The sequence below is a fragment of the Podarcis filfolensis genome (genome assembly GCF_964270895.1).
Source record: "Podarcis filfolensis genome assembly, chromosome: 3".
Lineage (NCBI taxonomy): Eukaryota > Metazoa > Chordata > Lepidosauria > Squamata > Lacertidae > Podarcis > Podarcis filfolensis.
This window is the reverse complement of record NC_139606.1, coordinates 11,177,127-11,197,837: the sequence shown is the minus strand read 5'-3', so window position 1 is coordinate 11,197,837 and position 20,711 is coordinate 11,177,127. Positions and strand designations below refer to the sequence as shown.

The following is a 20,711-nucleotide window of genomic DNA, read 5'->3' as shown; positions in this document are numbered from 1 at the left end:
ACCATTTGAATGGCAATGCCACTGAGGGGGACAGCCCCCTCAAATAATTTATGGGGGGGCAGTGGGATCTTGGCTCCTATGCGAGCCACCATCTGAAGAAGTGCAGCCCAGACACGGGTTCAACCTGTTCACTGAAAGCTAGGACACGAGTCTTTCTACTGGATCGGAAACCACCTCATTCTGATCCTTCTACATTCCTGTCTTCTGTGTGAAGTTAACTTTCCTCTGAAGATGCCTTCTTGCAAGAGAAAGAGAGCCTCTCTGCATGTTATGCATTTAAAACACACCTGAAGCACATTCCCCACCCCTAAGAATTCTGGGCATTGTAGTTTGTTAAGGGTCGCTGGGCCTTCTAGCTCTGTGAGGGGTAAACTACAGTGCCCAGAATTCTTAGAGGGAGGAAATGTGCTTTGAATGTTTTTTAAAGGTGTAACGTGTATGCAGTTAAGACTCTGCTCATTGCAGCTAGCCCATCTGATAATCTAACCAGGACAAGCTTACATTACATTTAGCAGCATGGCCCTCTACTAGGCCTTTAATATCTTGCTAATGAGTTCCATAAATTACTAATAACTCTCTTAAATGACTCACATTGGTACAGCATGTCTTACCATACTGAACGTGCCATGATCTCACAGGGAGGAGGAATGGGGGTGGGATCTTTATTTGCTTGCTAGCTAATAGAGAAATTAAATGCTTGGGAAGAAATCTTTCCAGTTCAGGACTGGCAGCTTCAGGTTTCCTAGTGTGAGTGATATCTCCTCTCTCTGTGGCATTTCGCACTTGGATAGCTATAAGAGCCGATGCTAGGAAGAAATTAGAAAAGTGCCATAGCTTTGAGTGGCAATTCGTTTCGTTTCATTTCTTTAGAAATAATACCAAAACATATCTCTGAGCAGTATGTTGTTGTTGTTTAGTTGTGTCCGACTCATCCCCATGGACCAGAGCATGCCAGGCACTCCTATCTTCCGCTGCCTCCCACAGTTTGGGCAAACTCATGCTGGTAGCTTTGAGAACATTGTCCAACCATCTCGTCCTCTGTCGTCCCCTTCTCCTTGTGCCCTCCATCTTTCCCAGCAGCAGGGTCTTTTCCAGGGAGTCCTCTCTTCTCATGAGGTGCCCAAAGCACTGGAGCCTCAGCTTCACGATCTGTGCTTCCAGTGAGCACTCAGGGCTGATTTCCTTAAGAATGGATAGGTTTGATCTTCTTGCAGTCCATGGGACTCTCAAGAGTCTCCTCCAGCACCATAATTCAAAAGCATCAATTCTTCGGTGATCAGCCTTCTTTATGGTCCAGCTCTCACTTCCATACATCTCTACTGGGAAAACCATGACTTTAACAATACGAACCTTTGTTGGCAAGGTGATGTCTCTGCTTTTTAAGATGCTGTCTAGGTTTGTCATTGCTTTTCTCCCAAGAAGCAGGTGTCTTTTAATTTCGTGACTGCTGTCACCATCTGCAATGATCATGGACTGAGCAGTATAGAGAAAGCTAAAACAAGAGGCAAATGTTGCAAAAATACACCGTCACAAATACAAACGTTGCATTAAGATAAAATACCAATAAATGCAAACCATTATCCGTTCCTTTTCCTTCTCACATGCCTCCCCTCGCAGCCTCCTGGCTCTCACCCAGGACTCCACCCATCCACCCTGGCTCTCGCCCAGGGTGCAAACAAAGTCACTGCTCACTCACAAAGAAGAGAATTTCTGTAACCTGCTGACGTCATCCTAGGCTCTCATTCTAGACATGCTTTTTATGGGCAGGCACCACGATGGATCAAGCTTCCTCGAGCTGCCCACACCAAGTGATGTTTATCTTAATATGTATCACTTCATGTCAATTCCACCCTTTCCCCCTTCTTCCCACAACAACCCTCTGAGGTAACTTTGGCTGGCTTAAATCTGTAGACTCGGAGATTCGGTGGAAACGCTGACATTATTATTCTGCTGATATGGACAGTTATTTTGAACCCACTTTCTCATGCAGGGGTGGGTGACCTGTGGCTCTCCCATTTCTTGTTGAACTACATATTCCATCAACCCTGACCATGCTGACTGGAGCTGATGGGAACCCAACAACATCTTGAAGGGCCATCGATTCCCCAACCTTGTTTTATCCGATTCTGTCCAACAACCCTTCTGTCAGGTGGCAGGGAGGGGAATTATTAACAGTTGGATATGTAAACTCTTGCATCGAGCTGGATAGAGCTAAAGATGCAAACTCCTGCGTAGTCCATTAAAAGTAATTCCAAGGCACATCTGTTTGGGAGTCCATTGTGCACCTGATCTATGCATCTAATTCCTAAAAGAAAAGAAACTGCGAGCATTCCACAGAAACAGATAGCTTTGGACAGCCTTTCTTTTTGCTGTTACATAACTCGTCAGTTTGAAGGAACTGCATCTAGTGAGAACTTCCCTGCACAGGAAGAAGAGGATGCTAAATTAGAATAGAGGAATTGGTGGTGCTGAATTCACTGTCATTAAAATAGTCATATATTTTATTACACCATTGGGTGAAACCTGTTACTGTGTTATTTCATTCAACTGTCTGGGAACTACATTTTCCTCTGTAGATTTATGTAGTCGCCCTGGCCTTGGGCTACAAATTCTCCTGCAGTTTTCTTTGTTGGGATGCGTTTAAAGGTTCAAAAATGAAACTTCACCACCACGGACGTGATGGTTTGGGTCCATAACTTTCAGAGGACAGTTGTTATTTGCCTAATAAGTACTGTGCTGTAATCTATTAAGGTAATATCTGGGGCAAAACATTACACGGACATGCATCCTCCTTGCCTATCAAGCAGCAGAACCTACAGCCCCTAGCAGATAGGTGTGTACTTCCTTTTTAAACCCGTCTTAGGTTGATGGGGAACAGATGCATTTGAATATACAATGATGTACCTTAGAATACAGGTGACTGCACACCTTTGCTGAATCTGCCACTACCACCTTTTTCATAATGAAACCCAACAGGGCTGTCACTTGAAATGTACATCAACTCTGGTGATAAGACAAGGTCCTCCATCACACTTAAGAGCAGCAGACTAGTTTAGAGGGTGTAAAACTGGCCATGTTACAGGCACAGTTGTGTCCTCCAGCAAACACCTTGCCTCTTGCCTCTGCTCTCTGCCCCCTAGCATCTCCACTTGGAAAAGCTGCCCCGGTTGCTCATGGTTTCATGGAAAATGGCAAATAACCTTTTGTAGTGTATACCCCTTCCAAATGCCATGTATAACTGACATATATATGTTTGTGATACACACACACACGGAAGTATAGAAATGAAAACAACAAAAAATAAGAAGCATGTTATAATGGATAAATAATAATAATTGTTCATACATTATGAGAGGCATATTTAATAGTTAGACAATCACGTCAGTGTCATTGTAACACTCACTGCTATCTACTCATAAATACATCTCCTGAGACAGGAGTAGCAGTGAAAACTAAATTGGTATATTTTACGCTTTTATGTAAGACTTCAGTGAAGGCTCATGCCTATTTCCTGGCATATATTACGCATATATTACTGGTCTTCAATGCTGCATTATTATTATTATTTTATTTTATTTTATTTTATTTATTTTATTTTATTATTTTTTATGTGTGATATATCTTTATTGTTTTAAAATAGATACATTTATGCTAGGAATGCAAACAAACCAACAAATAGACATACAATCAAATAAACAATCTATAAATTGACAAACAGACAATAGCAATATATGAAACAATGCAATTCTTATAACTAACATCATTTGTACTCCCAGTGATGTGAACGATTGTAAAACTTCAATGCTGCTGCATTATTGCAAAATCCACTCTCCATAACCTTTCTAGTAACTCAAACGTTGCCAGCGCAGAGATTTGCTATCCACAGAATGCAGTTGATCAACTAGAATGGGATCCACTCTTCATCCAACCAGTATATAGCAAGGGTGATAATAGATATGGACCTGGTCGTAATAGATTTAAGTGGAATTCCAAACATCATCATCCTGTACACTGAAAAGCAAACTCATTCTCTTACATTGCCAAAAGAACACTGTTTACACACAAAAGGGAAATATCAGCAGGCTTGAGACAAACTCCTAGGCTTGCAAAACTACACAAAATATTTAGAAGAGAACCCTAAAGAGAGGGGCCCCCTCAAAGCAGCCCAATTTGGACTGAGCATGTAGAAAGTTAGGACCTCTCTCCCCTTCCCACTACAGCTTCAATCCAAATCCTCACACCCCATGAAACTGCTAAATATGTTGGGAACCCCTACTTTAGAAGACATTTGTGAAAGCATCAGAAAGTCCTCTGTCACCTTGATATTCTGAATGGCCATCCTTATGACTACGGTGTGTAAGTGCGCTGCACACATTCTGATTTTCGGGAAGTACAGTGGAAAACTCAGGTGAGCATTTTGCGATAATAGAAAATTAAGATCAAGCTCCTGTTCTTTTCCTGATGTGTGTGCGTTTCAGATAAATTCAAGAATGTGATGACGGAATAAAGAGAACTTGTTAAGACACAGAACCAGGAAAATGAAACTCCTTGTTGTCTGGTGCCTAAAATCTTTCTGCCTCTTGCCAGGGCTATACATAAATCTGATCGAGCTACCAATTCCATCATGCCATGGGACCTGCGGGTATAGGGCAAATTTAATAAATAATAACAATGCCATGGTTCTTCCCTTATGATGTGATGTAGACAACACCAGCTATCTTCCGTTGCGCGAAGTGAAAATGGTAGGCCTGCTGTTATACCCAAAATGCTGCAAAGAACTCAGTTTCTGAGGACAGCAGCCAATCTGGAGTCAAAGCAAATTATTAACTGATACACATTGGTCAGAACCTCTTTTGTCCTTTTTAAAGACCTTCTCTGGTTTCCAGTATGTTGCCAAGCACAATCCAGGGCCATGCTTTTGAACTTTAAAGCTGCAGATGGCATAGAACAAGGGTATTTGAAGGGGCACTTTCTCCCATATGTACCCGCCCAGTCTATAAGATTTGAAGACCTGCTTTGGAGTTCCTCTTCCAGGCGCTCCCTCTTTCAGATGGGTGTTGACTGGGGAGAGGGCCTTGCCAGTATTGGCTCCCAGTCTGTGGAGCAGCTTCTTTCAGCAAACCTGCAAGACATCAACACAGTTATCTTTTAGATTATAGGTAGAGACCTTTTTTTATTTCACAAGTCTGCAAACCTTTGTGTGCTTTCCCTTGGAATAAGCTCAATTAAACATAGTGGGACTCACTTCTGAATAAACATGCATCAGTTTGTGCTGGGAAGTTTTATAATGGGTGATCTGCGATTGAAAGATGTTATTTTGTTTTCTGTTAAGAAGACCGTGAGATTTCTAGAAGACCAAATAGGAAAACTGATCTTAGTGAAATGTCATTCTTCGCTTTGGGAGAAGTTGGCAAATTCTCGTCTTAGGGCTCATCCAGACTTCCTTTTGCACTATGCACAGAAGGATAAACCCTTAGTATCCTGTGGTCTTCTTGCAATTCAAATCCCAGCCAATCTGCTCTTTTTTGCTTTTTGTCTGCAAGGATTGCATTGTTGAAGGTTTCCAGAAAATTGGGTAATAATCTTTGATAGAATGGCTATTACCAAGAAACTGCATACTGTTCCTTGAACACTTTTTTAAAAAATGTCATGACTAAGCCCAAAAGTATAAATGTACCTGTTTGGGCTTTGTCACTCTGTAAAGAATGTGCAACAGACCCACAAAGTAGCTTGATGTTTTCTTAGCTAGCATAATATTTAGAAAGGAGTACAAAAAGAAGACAACTACAATCAGAATGGACAATAGCTTCTATCCGATGGCAAAAGGAACATGAGAAATTCTTCTGCACTGTGAAAGGGTGATGGTTTGTAAGCTGTAGAAAAGGGCATCACTCTGGCAGCACCTTAAATAACTGTCTTGTTGTACATCTACAAGTTTCAGTGATAACTAGAGCTCAGTGAAGAACAATTGTTGCAGCATGGAATACTTGTGTTCAGGGTTACAGCCAACTGAGCCATCTCAGTGGGCACTGAATTCCAGATTTACTGTGGAGTAACCCTTGATGGCCTGCCCACCTAGCAGTTCAAAAGCACGTCAAAGTGCAAGTAGATAAATAGGTACCGCTCCGGCAGGAAGGTAAACGGCATTTCCGCACACTGCTCTGGTTGGCCAGAAGCGGCTTAGTCATGCTGGCCACATGACCCGGAAGCTGTACACCGGCTCCCTCAGCCAGTAAAGCGAGATGAGCGCCACAACCCCAGAGTTGTTCACGACTGGACCTAACGGTCAGGGGTCCCTATACCTTTACCTTTACCCCTTGATGACATCTGATGAAGTGTACTCTTAATCTCCAAAAGTGCATGTCATGATCTATTAGCCTATGAAGACATAAGAGTCTTCCCCAGCTTGATGCCCTCAAGATCTTTTGGACTATGTAGTGGAGTTGTCCAGTCATTCATTCTTTCTGCAACAAATTTTCCAAGAGGTGTCATCAGCAGTGCTGTAAATAATGCCTATTGGCCCAGGGTTAGGTCTCCTACCAATTTTTCCTCGATACTCTGTGTATCCTCCTGATTCATGAAGACTTGACTGTATTTCTGCTACCTGTAACTCACCGAGAAAAAACTCACCATTGGGGATAAAAATCTCCAATTCCCGCACAAGCTTGGTGGTCCACAGTGTGAGCTGGCAGAAAAAATAATGGAAGCTAATTGTGTATTGAGGGTGGCAGATAAATCTAATAACACCCTTATGGACACCTGGAATCCTCTTATAACCTTTGCAATCCAGCTAAGTGGGCGGTTATTAGTACTCCCCAAAATTGTTTCAGATTGAATTATTGCTGTGATATTTGTGGTTTTAGAGTCATGTTTCCTGTAAAAGAGAATAACGGACAACATACAAATGCTGTCTTTCCTGACACTGAAGGCTTTGCATAATATATGTGCACTCTGTCATGCTTTTGTATTTTGGTTTATTTTGTAGAAGCTTAGATTTGCCCCTTAGCATGTTCCGTTATGAAACGCTGAAAACCTCAGTAAAAATGTTCATTGCAAATGAGTAAAAAATGTTTGGGATTACAGTGGACGCTCGGATTGTGAACGTAATCCATGCACGTTCACAAGCGCAGAGTTCGCAACCCGCAGCACCGTGTCTGCTCACGCGCGGGTTGTGATTCGGTGCTTCTTCGCATGCACAAGCACTGAAACCCGGAAGTAACCCGTTCCGGTACTTCCAGGTTAAGCGTGGCGCGCAACCCTAAAACGTGTAACCTGAAGCATCTGTAACCCAAGGTACCACTGTACAACTCCCAGGATCCCCTGTCAGTGTGGTCAGTGATAAAGGATTGCGGGAGTTGTAGTCCAAAACATCTGGACAGCACCAGAGACTGGGAGAGGCCTGACATAAGTTGAAGATTGCTATACATTTAAAAACATTCTGCGATCCCAATGTGTTCCATATCCTGGGAGTCTTTTGAAGAAATTTTAGCAGCCTGTTTGGGGTTTTTAATTACGTTGTACAGAAGCATCATCTTAATAAATATCCTGGAAGTATGCAAATTTTTTCTTTTTGTTCTGCTTCCCCATCCTGCTCTCCCTTCAAACCTCCCTTGCAAGCTGGCGCATGTTGGCAGGTTAATTAAAACTGTTCTTATTTGACCTTTTTAGGATTCTCATCTGAATTTTAGAATCAATTCCTTTTTCTCTTTCCCTTTTGGCTCTGCCCAGCCCTCCTGGTGAAGAATATTTGGTGTAACTGTCTGTGTTCCTTGCAACATGGCATATCTTTGCACAAAAGAAGCAGTGCGAAAGGCTTCTCTGCAAGCAGTTGGAAGGGCACCACAAGGATCATCTAGTCCAACCCTCTACAATAAAGGAATCTTTTGCCCAATGCAGGGCTCAAACCCACGACCCTGAGATAAGGAGTCCCATGCTCGACTGACTGAACTGTCCACTTCAGGAACATTAAGAGACCAGCGGCATGGAAGCATCTGTCTATCAACCCCCTGTTGTTGTTGTTTAGTCATTTAGTTGTGTCCGACTCTTCGTGACCCCCATGGACCAGAGCACGCCAGGCCCTTCTGTCTTCCACTGTCTCCCACAGTTTGGTCAAACTCATGCTGGTAGCTTCGAAGACACTATCCAACCATCTCGTCCTCTGTCGTCCCCTTCTCCTTGTGCCCTCCATCTTTCCCAACATCAGGGTCTTTTCCAGGGAGTCTTCTCTTCTCATGAGGTGGCCAAAGTATTGGAGTCTCAGCTTCACGATCTGTCCTACCAGTGATCAATCAGGGCTGATTTCCTTCAGAATGGATAGGTTTGATCTTCTTGCAGTCCATGGGACTCTCAAGAGTCTCCTCCAGCACCATAATTCAAAAGCATCAATTTTTCGGTGATCAGCTTTCTTTATGGACCAGCTCTCACTTCCATACATCACTACTGGGGAAACCATAGCTTTAACTATACGGACCTTTGCTGGCAAGGTGATGTCTCTGCTTTTTAAGATGCTGTCTAGGTTTGTCATTGCTTTTCTCCCATTGCTTTTCTCCCCAGTTTCTCTCAACGCTCTGTAGTAGCTTCTAATTACTAAAAAGTCAACAGCCGTGCCCTTTTAGGAAACTGCACTTCATTCATTTATGCAATTCGTTTCCACCCCCACCCTTCTAAAAGGTACATTGCTATGCACTTTAAATGTATGCAAATTTCACAACAACAACTTTCGTTACTGTAAACTGACATAGCAGCAATGTTACGCAACCAGCTGGGTTCATATATAATTACGTGAGGAGATTAATTTGACTCGCAGGTTGAGATAATCAGTCCAGTTCTAAAAAAAAAAATTAAAAAATAGTTGTGCTTGCAACATCAGTTCCTTTGAAGATGCAGAGAGGCGTTTTTGTGTTTTCACCCCTTTAATTGCTGCTGCATGTAATTCTGTTCACATCTCCGAGGAAGCCCTCTTCCCCAAGGAGCTGATCCCCAGCTGACTCACCAGCAATTGTCCGTTGTCCACTCCCCACTTAATCGACACCCATTGCTTAGTCCCATCCCCAAGGGGCTAAACTGAGAAGACTAAACACCAGTTGCCAAACTCTTGCTCTCAGGATGTTGAGCCACGCCCCCTGACTTCATTGGCTGCAAAAGCTGCTGGGTGGAACTGGCCAAGCGTATGAATTTAGAGCAATCTAGAAATGTAAAGAAAAAGAGGGAACATTTTATCACATGTGGTGGGAATGTAAAAAGGTGAAATGCTTCTGGGAGATGATATATAATGAGATGAAAAAAATGTTGAAATATACACTCATAAAGAAACCAGAAGCATTTTTACTGGGCATTGTGGGGAGTGATATAAATAGAAAGGAATGTAAGCTCTTTTTATATGCAATAACAGCAGCAAGAATATTACTGGCCCAAAAATGGAAGCAAGAATTACCGACGATTGAAGAATGGAGGATGAAGTTAATGGACTCGCGGAAGACTGGAGTAAATTTACGGACTATTTGAAAAGTATTTGTGAATATCAGACGATGTTTGTAGGTTTGCAAGACGTTTTGTGAGGAGTATTATTGGAAGTATTGCAAAAATGGAGAAGGGGAAGGATGATTTGTTAAGAGATGTAAAAATTGATTTTAACATATAAACATATAACATATAAAGTTAAGAAATGCATAAGAAGTGGTTAAAACGGTGGATCATCAGAGGTGGATCATCAGATGGAAGTCTAAAAAGATTGTATAAGTGATAAGTTTTGTGGTACATTTTATAATTTATATGTTAAAATCAATTTTTTAAAAATTAAAAAAAATAATTTAGAGCAAACTAGAGAGAGCAACCAGCTCCTTGAGCTGCAGGAAGCCCCAGCTGACCGAGTGTCAAGCGAGGAGGACAGAGTGTCACACTGTACACATCCTTTCTATTCGCCGTACCACTTTGATTTGCTTCTTCATAATTTCCTCATCCCTTTTTCCATCCTCAAAACGCCCAGGATTTTAAAGCATCCTTTCTTTCGCTGAGCCCTTGTTAAAGCTTTTTTTCATAATACAATAAAATAAAAGAAGCTAAATGAAATCAAAAACAGAGAGAGAAGAAAAAAGAAAGAAAGAAACTGTAGAATCCTCTCTCGAAGGTAACTCTTAACCCTTGTCACCCACAGAAAGTAGTGAACCCACCCAGCTCTCACCTTGGAGCTTCCCTTTCCTCTCCCATTCTCTCATCCTGGGAGGCCTCTCATTCAGGGTCCTTCCACACACCACCTTCATGTGTGTGTAATCCTTGGACCCCATAATGGACCAGAGAAGAGGACACCAAAGAAAAGAAAAAAATAGAAAGAAAGAAAGAAAGAAAGAAAGAAAGAAAGAAAGAAAGAAGAAATTAAAAGGACTTCCCCTTTTCCATCTGTCAGTTACCTAAAAGAAATTATTCAATACATTCACTCTAGAATGGCACCCAGCTGATCTACAGTGGTACCTCGGGTTAAGTACTTAATTCGTTCCGGAGGTCCGTACTTAACCTGAAACTGTTCTTAACCTGAAGCACCACTTTAGCTAATGGGGCCTCCTGCTGCCGCCGCGCCGCCAGAGCATGATTTCTGTTCTCATCCTGAGGCAAAGTTCTTAACCTGAAGCACTATTTCTGGGTTAGCGGAGTCTGTAACCTGAAGCATATGTAACCTGAAGCATATGTAACCTGAGGTACCACTGTACTTTCTGCAAGAATTTCCCCTATCTTCTGACCCAAATTAATCCCTTTTCCTTTTCACACAAAAAGTCCAAAAGGAGCTTCTCCCATCGTTGTTATGATTAAACGTCAGCAATGTTTTTTCTCTAATCCAACTTATCTGCTTTTTCTCCAGTAACTTCAACGTCCATTCCTCCACATTAAACAACAATATTATATTATTATTAAAATATATTATTGCTATTGTTTAAGTCTTACCCCTTCGGTCACTATAAGTGAGCAAATCTAATTGTCCCAGCGTGCACTTGAACCCCTCCCACAAATTACTGATAAAGAGTTGCATCCATTGTTCCACCCACTCTTTCTTCTGGTCCCACCCACCCCTGGCATGTGACGTCTGAAATGTTCTCCATGAGAGAATGCGCCCCTTGGGCAGAAAAACATTCCCTCCCTCTAGACTAGATTATCTATGAAATTGTTTTCAGGCCTTGTACAAATCCCATGGGTTTAGGTTTGGCTACTTGGAGTGTGCCAGACATACCTCTAAATCTTTTCTTTTGCGACCGGCCAGCACGGAAGAGGAAGTTGGTGTTGCTTAAGGTATGGTCCCAAACTTGCTAGGGAAACTCTGGAGGCTGCTTAACTGCATACCTCTGGCCTTTTAATGCCAAAGTCACACCCATTTCTTAGCTTATTGTGCCTCCTCTTTGTTTATTTATTGCTCTCTCCCTTTGTTGTTTCTGGGCTCTGGTGGCTTAGACTGGTGAACGTCGTCTTTTAAAAAGACTACTACATGCAGGAGGAACAGAACAGCTGGCCTTGGCAAAGGAGTGGAAATATTGGCAGTGTGGCTTTATTGTCAAAACAGGTCTCAACCTCAACCTGTTGTCATATCTGTGTCTTTAGGTTCTGAAGGACTGCTTTCCTTTCATCAGAAGTCAATGCTAAAACACGAAGACATGGCAGGCCAACACATTGGCTTGCTCTCACTGCTAACACTTCCTTGAGTGAGCCCTGGTGTTGCCTTTCAACTGGTCTGCCACAGAGCCCACTGTTTTCTGTTGTCACTGTACTCTATGCCGAAGAATCCTTTTCTACAGGGATGGAGGAGCTCAGACTCAGGACCTGTGGCCCTCCAGGCTTCCCTATGCGACCCTCAGAACACTCCCTGGGCCACATTCTTAATAATAATAATAATAATAAATTTTATTTATACCCCGCCCTCCCCAGCCAAGACCGGGCTCAGGGCGGCTAACAACCAATAATAAAAACAAGTTGATTAAAATACAATTTAAAAAACAAGATTAAAATACAACATTAAAACATTAGGATGCAGCCTCTTCACAGGAGGAGAAAGGAAAAAGAAAGAGGGGGAGGGAATCAAACCGATTCTAAGCCAAAGGCCAGGCGGAACAACTCTGTCTTACAGGCCCTGCGGAAAGGAATCAGATCCCGCAGCGCCCTGGTCTCATGAGACAGAGTGTTCCACCAGGCTGGAGCCAGTGCTGAAAAGGCCCTGGCTCCGGTTGAGGCTAATCTAACTTCCTTAGGACCCGGGACCTCTAGGGTGTTGCTATATATGGACCTTAAGGTCCTCCGTGGGGCATATTGGGAGCGGCGGTCCCGTAAGTACGAGGGTCCTAGGCCGTGAAGGGCTTTAAAGGTCAAAACCAGCACCTTGAATCTGACCTTGTACCCCACCGGGAGCCAGTGCAGCTGGAAAAGCACTGGGTGAATATGTTCCCATGGCAGAGACCCTGTGAGGAGCCTCGCTGCATCATTCTGCACCCGCTGGAATTTCTGGGACAGCTTCAAGGGCAGCCCCGCGTAGAGCGAATTACAGTAGTCAAGCCTGGAGGTAACTGTCGCGTGGATCACTGTGGCCAGGTTGGGGCGGGAAAGGTTTAAGCCACACTCCTCACCAGCCCTGCTTTTCAGTCCTCACTATCTGGCCGCCAGGACCCTTCCCCAGCAGTGGTGGATTTAGGGCTATGCGAGGCATAAGGGCTCTGACAGGGTCCTAGAGTTCTTCCACCTCCTTCCCAAAGCCTAGCTGTTGCTTGCCCAGCTTTAGGAAGGAGGTGGGAGGACCATGCCTCCTTCTTAGACCCTGGTGCCTCACTTAAACAGCTTTGGGAAAACAGCACAAGGACTGGCGGCGAGGGAGAGCACCAAATTTTGGCCTTGCACAGGGCACCATAGTACTCAAGCCCACCACTGTCCCAGGCCACAGCCCTCACCAACCCTGATTTTGCACCCTCCTTGAGTATTTTTGAGTAGATAGAATGTGCCCTTGGACTCTGATGATTTATTGTTGTTGTTTAGTCGTTTAGTCGTGTCCGACTCTTCGTGACCCCATGGACCAGAGCACGCCAGGCACTCCTGTCTTCCACTGCCTCCCGCAGTTTGGTCAAACTCATGCTGGTAGCTTTGAGAACACTGTCCAACCATCTCGTCCTCTGTTGTCCCCTTCTCCTTGTGCCCTCTATCTTTCCCAACATCAGCGTCTTTTCCAGGGAGTCTTCTCTTCTCATGTTGTGGCCAAAGTATTGGAGCCTCAGCTTCAGGATCTGTCCTTCCAGTGAGCACTCAGGGCTGATTTCCTTCAGAATGGAGAGGTTTGATCATCTTGCAGTCCATGGGACTCTCAAGAGTCTCCTCCAGCACCAGAATTCAAAAGCATCAATTCTTCAGCGATCAGCCTTCTTTATGGTCCAGCTCTCACTTCCATACTTCACTACTGGGAAAACCATAGCTTTTACTATACGGACCTTTGTCGGCAAGGTGATGTCTCTGCTTTTTAAGATGCTGGACTTTGGTGATGCCTCCTGCCTACCTTGATGGGAGACAGAGAGCAACATCTGAGTCTGAAAGAACTAGCCTACTGTACAAAAGGTTAAATTCATATTCATTGCTCTGCCAGCTTTTGCCTCTTCGTCTTGCCCACCGATGCTAAGTGCTCTCCAGGAGGTTGCCTAGAAGGACAGGTTGTCCTCAGGTTGGAAAGACGCTCCCCATCGCACTTTTACCTGGTACACGTAGCAGAATAAATGTTAGCAACAGAAATCCCATGACAAATTGAGATGCTATGGGATTGTATTGAATATTCTGAATAAGGGGAAAGTGTGTAAGAGGAGATCTAATGTGAATGGGTGGGAGAAGGGAAGGGGCACATGATTGGCTGTTTTCACACGGAACGTTTCTGATGTCAGAATCCTGACATTTCCTACCAGGAGTGAGCCAGCAGTAAATCACACTGTGCATGTTGGAGTTAACCCTTTATTAGCAACAACAGGATCCGCACAGACTAAGGAAAGCGCCAGGCCTAATGAGCATAGGAACTCATCCCCAGTAGGATCAGTTGCCAAGACTAAAGGTCCTCAACCTTCCCTTATTTGGTGGGAAACTCCCTTATTCCAGCGCCATTTCCCGCTGCTATCCCGGATTGTTGATATCCTGTAAATTTCACGGATTTCAAAGGAAGCAGCTCTTCTCCCTCCCTGCCGGCCAGGGAGGCTCCTCAACTGCATTGCTCAGCTGCCCAATAAGGAGTCTGAGAACGACTGGGGGGTGGAGCTTGCATGCCTTGTGCCGATCAAATCGGCCGTGTTGCCTGGGGCCTCGCCTTTGCTCAGTGCTTCCCAGCGGAGAGGTGACGGTGGTTTTCCTTGCTGCATCCCCTTTGCCGGGTTGCTGCGCTGTGGGAACCACCACTTGAGGCTTTGTTTGGCTGCTGGCTGGGCTTTCTGCCTTTGGGCCTTTGGCTCGGAGGGGCTCTACTCTGTTTGTGTGTGTGTGTGTGTGTGTGTGTGTGTGCGCGCGCGCGCACGTGAGAGAGTGAGTGTGAATGTGTCACTTAAGCTGATAGTAGGAATTCTGTAGCTTCACATACTTACCTTCACACAATGTGTAATTAACGGGAAAATTTTTTACTGCAGAATGTGGTGAGGTCAGTACTTTAGATTTACAAGGGGATCTGAGAGATGAATGGGAGATACGGTTTGTCAGTATTAATGGACAGCTAAATAGAATCTTAACCCCAAAAGTTAGGACCAAGATTTGATCAAATCCTGACTGGGTAACTTTGCTCACTAGTAACATTGAACCATGAGGACGAGATGGTTGGACAGTCTTCTCAAAGCTACCAGCATGAGTTTGACCAAACTGTGAGAAGCAGTGGAAGACAGGAGTGCCTGGGACAGGCGAGGCTGCTGATCCCTTATTTTCAAATCTGAAAGTTGACAGCTATGCCACAACCTCCTCTCCAGGGTTGTTTTCCCCCCTCCTAAGCAATTGGAGACTGTGCCTGCATGATTGTCTTTGCTCCTCCCGCTTCATGCCTCTTCTGGTTCTGGGAGACCAGGGAGGAGAGGAGCTTGTCACAGCAGCAGCAGGAGACACCTGTGACTCATCACAAGCCTCTCTGCATCTTGGCCTCTCTCCTCCCACTTGCCTGCTTCAACTTCTGCTTCCACTTCTGGACTTCTCTCTGCCATAGACTCTCCCAGCTCACGAAGCCCTGTTACCCCTTCAGCTTTCAAAACTTCCTGTTCCCAGTCTTCTCCCTCTAACTACTCATTGTTGTCCCACCACTACTCTGAGCCTTCTTCCCTTGGGTTCAGGTTTTCCTCCCACCGTTCCTCTGCAATCCAACCAGCCCATGACATTTACGTGAAATTAATATCCTTGGACTCTTTGTAAGTGGAAAAAGCCTCTTGTCAATCGAACCTTTAGGGTAATATCTCCAAGGCAACGCAAGTCAACACAGCGAGTAAGAGATGTCTTCACTTCAAATGAATTGAAGATAAATGCAAGTTCAGTAAATTATTAGCTCACGTGGCACTTTAATGAGATTAGGTACAGTTCTCACGTGAATGGCAATTTGGAAATCCCAGGAACCAGTCTTCGAAGCAAGAAGATGAAACTTAGAACCTCTTAATCATATGTAAAGTTGTGTGTTATTTGCATAAAGCAGGGATGGGAAATCTCATCCCTGAGGGCCAAAGGCTACATTTTAGGTCACTCTCCCCAAGTTACAACTTCTCCTCAGTTACTCTGCCTCTCCCCCAAGCCATGTACCTCGTCCACTCTGTTTTGCAACCTCCTTGAGTATTTTCCCCGGGTGGAATGTGTCCCTGAATTCTCATAATGCCTCTTGCTTCCCTGGATGAGTGGCTAGAGAGAGGAGTGTGTGAGTAAAAGTAGGTAAAAGTTCTATTCGTTTATCTGTCAACTTTTTTGCGTTTGCCCCAGCCCACTACTGGCAAAAAAGATTGCTCAGAAAGCTATCAGGCCCTCAGCCGGAAAAACGTTCCTCTCCTTGGCATAAAAGTTCTCTTATTTTATAAGAAAAGTTTGTGTGTTTTATCTTGAGCAAATAAGTATTTTACAACAAAAAGTGTACAAGATGTGACCTGGGGTGGGGTGAGGGACCATGCTTGACAAATGTGTCCTGACTTCATCGGGGAAGATGTGGTTTAAAAAGTGCACACCTTTGCTGCTTTTAGGATCAATAGGTTTATGCCATAATTCGGCCAAGTGGTAGGCAAAGGTAACACAGTACTGTGCAACATTACTCCAACCTAACGTTGTTGTTGTTGTTGTTGTTGTTTGCTGTTGAATTTATATACCGCCCTATACCAAGATGTCTCAGGGTGGTTCAGATAAATTGTGAACATCTGTTGCTTGCATAGGGTTATGAAAGTGAATTTGAATGACAAATCCTACTGCAGTCGGTTCACACAATTAATGTAGCGGATGGGTGCCTCTCAGCTTGCCTTCCATTGTTGGATAACTGGTCGATATGGATGATCCATGATAAGCTCAAATAGTCAAGCGATAGTTGGGATAACCATGCGAAGAATCTATCGGGCACATCCCTCTGCAGCAATAGGAGCTACATTTCTCTGTTTTCAATGTTTGTTCAAGTTTTTAATACAGCGGTGGGGGCTGGGGCATGGAGATTGGATGCCTAGTTCGATTGTCTGCCCTCTTTAGAGAACGCCCACTTTGTCTGAAAAAGCACCAAAGTAGGTTCTGTCATTTTCACATCCTGTCCCAGCTACAGGAACAACGTTGTGCGAGGAAAACCAGCAGAGTGTGTGTGTGTGTGTGCACGCGCATGCATGCGTTTGTTTGTATGTTTGCTTGTTTGGGGTGGGGCAGGGGGTAAATGGGCGTGAGGGGTAGAATTCATAGTTGTCTCCTCCGTCTCAGTAAGTGCCAGTGTAATGCACTGCACAGATTAAGCCTCTAGGAAAAACACACCATTTGGGGAGAAGTGAATAATTTTCTCATCTTGCCGTCTAAGAACTTAAATATTTAACTAACCAGAGTCCGAGGGTTTTCATTTGAAAAAACTAAAATAAAGTGGGGTGAGGGAAAGCCTTCCTGACAGTGCTCTTCGTACGAAGGTAGTAAATCAGTGGGTGTGCCAACCCACAGAGTCAAGTATAACCAAGCAGCAAATTGGAGTAAACATTTCTGAATCCCGAGTTTATAGACGGGGACCCCACCCTCTCCTTTTTGGCATTCGCAAAATGCTGTATGGTATGAGTCATAGAGAGTAGCCTCCCTCGGTGCTATATACCTGGACGTGATCAGGCGCAGCCGAAGCCTATGCCCCATTGCAAGTGACGACTAGCTCTTCCCCACAGAGGCTAAGCCAAGGTGCTCTAAAAGCCAAGGCAGAGTCAGGCTTTCAAGCCCTTCCGTCTGAGATAGAGGCATAACTTCTCCCTTTTCTTGCGAGGAATCCTATTCGGAATAAGGGAATTTCCCTTTAAAAAAGGGGGAAGTTGACAGCTATGGATAGAGGATAGAGGCTTGTGGGGCTCTTTCACATCACACAGTGGAAGCAGGTGCATGTCAAAGATTGAACCCGTAGTGGAGAACATCGGGCTTAGGGGACCAACGCAGCCTTTAAGGCGTCCCTGTTTTGCCCTCAACACACTCTCTCTCTAGGCCACATCCCTGGACCTTGTATCGCCATTTTTGAGCACAATTTCCCTGGCTGGAATGTGTGCTTGGACACCGAAAACAGATCTTGTTTGCCTGGATGGAAGATGGAGAGAGATGCTTGCGCAGAAACCTCTGGATTTTGAGTGGCAGGAATAGAGTTTACTGTACAAGGGTAAGAGACACATTCACAGACCCTCCAAGTGTCTCTATTTTCCAGGGACTGTCCTGGATTTACAGAAGCCATCCCTGTTTCTGATTTGATCCTGCAATGTCCCGCTTTTCCTTAGCACAGGTGTTTTCAACCTTTTTGAGTCCACGGCCCCCTTGACCAACTACCATATTTTTCACTCTATAAGACGCACTTTTCCCCTCCTAAAAAGTAAGGGGAAATGTGTGTGCGTCTTATGGAGAGAATGCAGGCAGGAGGCTCTGCTCAGTGCTCCCTTTAAAGAGCCGTGTGGAGCGTGTGTGCGGCTCTTGGGGGCTTTTCCCCGAGGAGGGAGAAGGGCTGCGCAGCTCTTGGGGGAGCCTTCATCCCGCTGCCCTGAAGAGGCTTTGCGTGGCTATCCCAGAAGCCAGAACAGCAAGAGGCTATCCCAGAAGCCAGATCCCTTTTGCTGTTCTGGGATTCAGAATATTTTTTTTCTTGTTTTGCTCCTCCAAAAACTAGGTGCATCTTATGGTCTGGTGCGTCTTATAGAGCGAAAAATACAGTACATTCTTTCTGTGGCTCCCCTGTGGGGAAACGTGCTCCAAGCCTTAGAGGCCCAGTTATGTCACCCCTTGCTTGCAGAGCCTTGCTTTCAGAACCTCCCTTGCGAAGTGTTCCCGTAGCCTCCTCTCCCCTCTCCTCGGGAGTCCTCTGGGCAGCCCATTCGCTTGTGGTGCTTGCAGCCAAGGCCGTTGCAACAAACAGCCATGCAAGACTTTGGGAGGCAGACGTGCAAAAGGGCATCAGGGGAGGGAGGGAAGAGCGACAGAGGCCAGTGTTGCCTGTGGCACCCCTGACCATCATTCCAGGCACCCCAGGGTGCCACAGCACACTGGTTGAAAACCTCTCCCTTAGGACGTCCCTATTTTCATCGGAGAAATGTTGGAAGGTATGCAACCCCCAAGCCAAGGAGATAAGTAACTACAGTGGTACCTCGGGTTAAGAACTTAATTCGTTCTGGAGGTCCGTTCTTAACCTGAAACTGTTCTTAACCTGAAGCACCACTTTAGCTAATGGGGCCTCCTGCTGCCGCCATGCCGCCGCTGCACAATTTCTGTTCTCATCCTGAAGCAAAGCTCTTAACCCGAGGTACTATTTCTGGGTTAGCAGGGTCTGTAACCTGAAGCGTCTGTAACCTGAAGCGTATGTAACCCGAGGCACCACTGTATACAACCTTTAGAAGAATTTTATTTATTTATACATACATACATACATACCCTGCCCATCTGGCTGAGTTTCCCCAGCCACTCTGGGCGGACGCACCACTCCGGCAAGACAGTCCGCAGGCAGGTAGGGTCTCAGCCTGCGTACCAGTTGGAGCTGATAAACAGCTGCCCTGGACACAGAATTAACCTGCGCCTCCATGGACAGCTGTGAGTCCAAAATGACTCCCAGGCACCTGAAGACAGCCCTATAGGGAAGGTTTTTTAATATTAATCTTTTATTGTTATTTTTATAAATATAAGCGACCCAGAGTGGCTAGGGCACCCCACTAGGTGGGTGAGGTAATAATAATAATAATAATAATAATAATAATAATAATAATAGAACACCTCTATTTTCACCAGAGAAATGTTGGAGGGTATGTCTCTGCCCAATCCTACCACTAGCATGCACCCCCCTCACCAGAAGATTGCCAGTGAGCGAATGTGAGCCTCAAGCTGAAAAAGAACCCCCACTCTTGATTTAACATCAGGGTAGGATAAGGACAACACTACAATGAGAAAATATTTTCCCTAGTAGCACCCCAGTTGTGAAACTCCCTTCCCCTAGAGGCAACTGTGTTTAGTTTGCTTCAGTTCTCGTCTGGTTCTACTATCGCTTTGCTGACTATAATTGTTGGATAGCTGTGGATTTAAACTGCATTTTAGGATTTGTATTTATATTGCTTTAAGTGTCTAGATAAACCACTTTTGAAGTCATTTTGTGACTGGAAGTAGTACATAAAAGTGTCCAATAATAATATTTTTGGCTGGGCCCTCCTTCCTGATGCATATATGATAATACCATGAGTCCATGACTATTGAAAGGTTGTATTCGAACAGGACTTATTTCTACTATAATGTGAGAAGCAGCTTTAGATGCTTCCTTCCTAAAATCCCACAGCAGAATTGGGGGTCCCAGACTTCCTTGTTAAACAGACCATGGTGCTCCAAGCAAAATCATAAAGAGCTGACCTAGTCCTTACATTCATTGCAATCCATGTAGCATCACATGGATGTTCCTGATATTGGGTCTTCTGGGATTGACTTCACAGCAGGATAATGTAATACAAGGAGCTGGAGAGCAGTGAAATGAATTCTGAGGCTAGTGATGTATTACTTTCTTACCTTCCATATTTCCTGTGCACGTAGGAACCTCTTGGAGATATCTCCTCTAGCTGCAAATAGATTCGGGTTCAGGTCTCTTCCAGACAGTAAGCATTTTGTGAGAGGTATTCAAGTGCATAGGGACGCGGGTGGCGCTGTGGGTTAAACCACAGAGCCTAGGACTTGCCGATCTGAAGGTCGGCAGTTCGAATCCTCACGACAGGGTGAGCTCCCGTTGCTTGGTCCCTGCTCCTGCCAACCTAGCAGTTTGAAAGCACATCAAAGTGCAAGTAGATAAATAGGTACCGCTCTGGCGGGAAGGTAAACGGTGTTTCTGTGCACTGCTCTGATTCGCCAGAAGCAGCTTAGTCATGCTGGCCACATGACCCAGAAGCTGTACGCCGGCTCCCTCGGCCAATAAAGCGAGATGAGCGCTGCAACCCCAGAGTCGGTCATGACTGGACCTAATGGTCAGGGGTCCCTTTACCTTTATTCAAGTGCATAGCAGACATTTTGGTTTGTGCAATTAAAGTATTTTGTCACTCTGATGCAAC

General features: G+C 44.7%; 1 protein-coding gene across 1 annotated transcript in view; it reads left to right on the top strand.

Annotated features, from left to right (window-relative positions):
- The window catches only part of LOC310759499 (uncharacterized protein), a 402,944-nt gene extending 382,715 nt beyond the window's left edge, over positions 1–20,229 (top strand). The window contains exon 5 of the mRNA XM_083606809.1: positions 20,203–20,229. The gene's annotated coding sequence lies outside the window, so the exon portion shown is untranslated. The remainder of the gene's footprint in view (positions 1–20,202) is intronic.
- Positions 20,230–20,711: the final 482 nt, after the last annotated feature.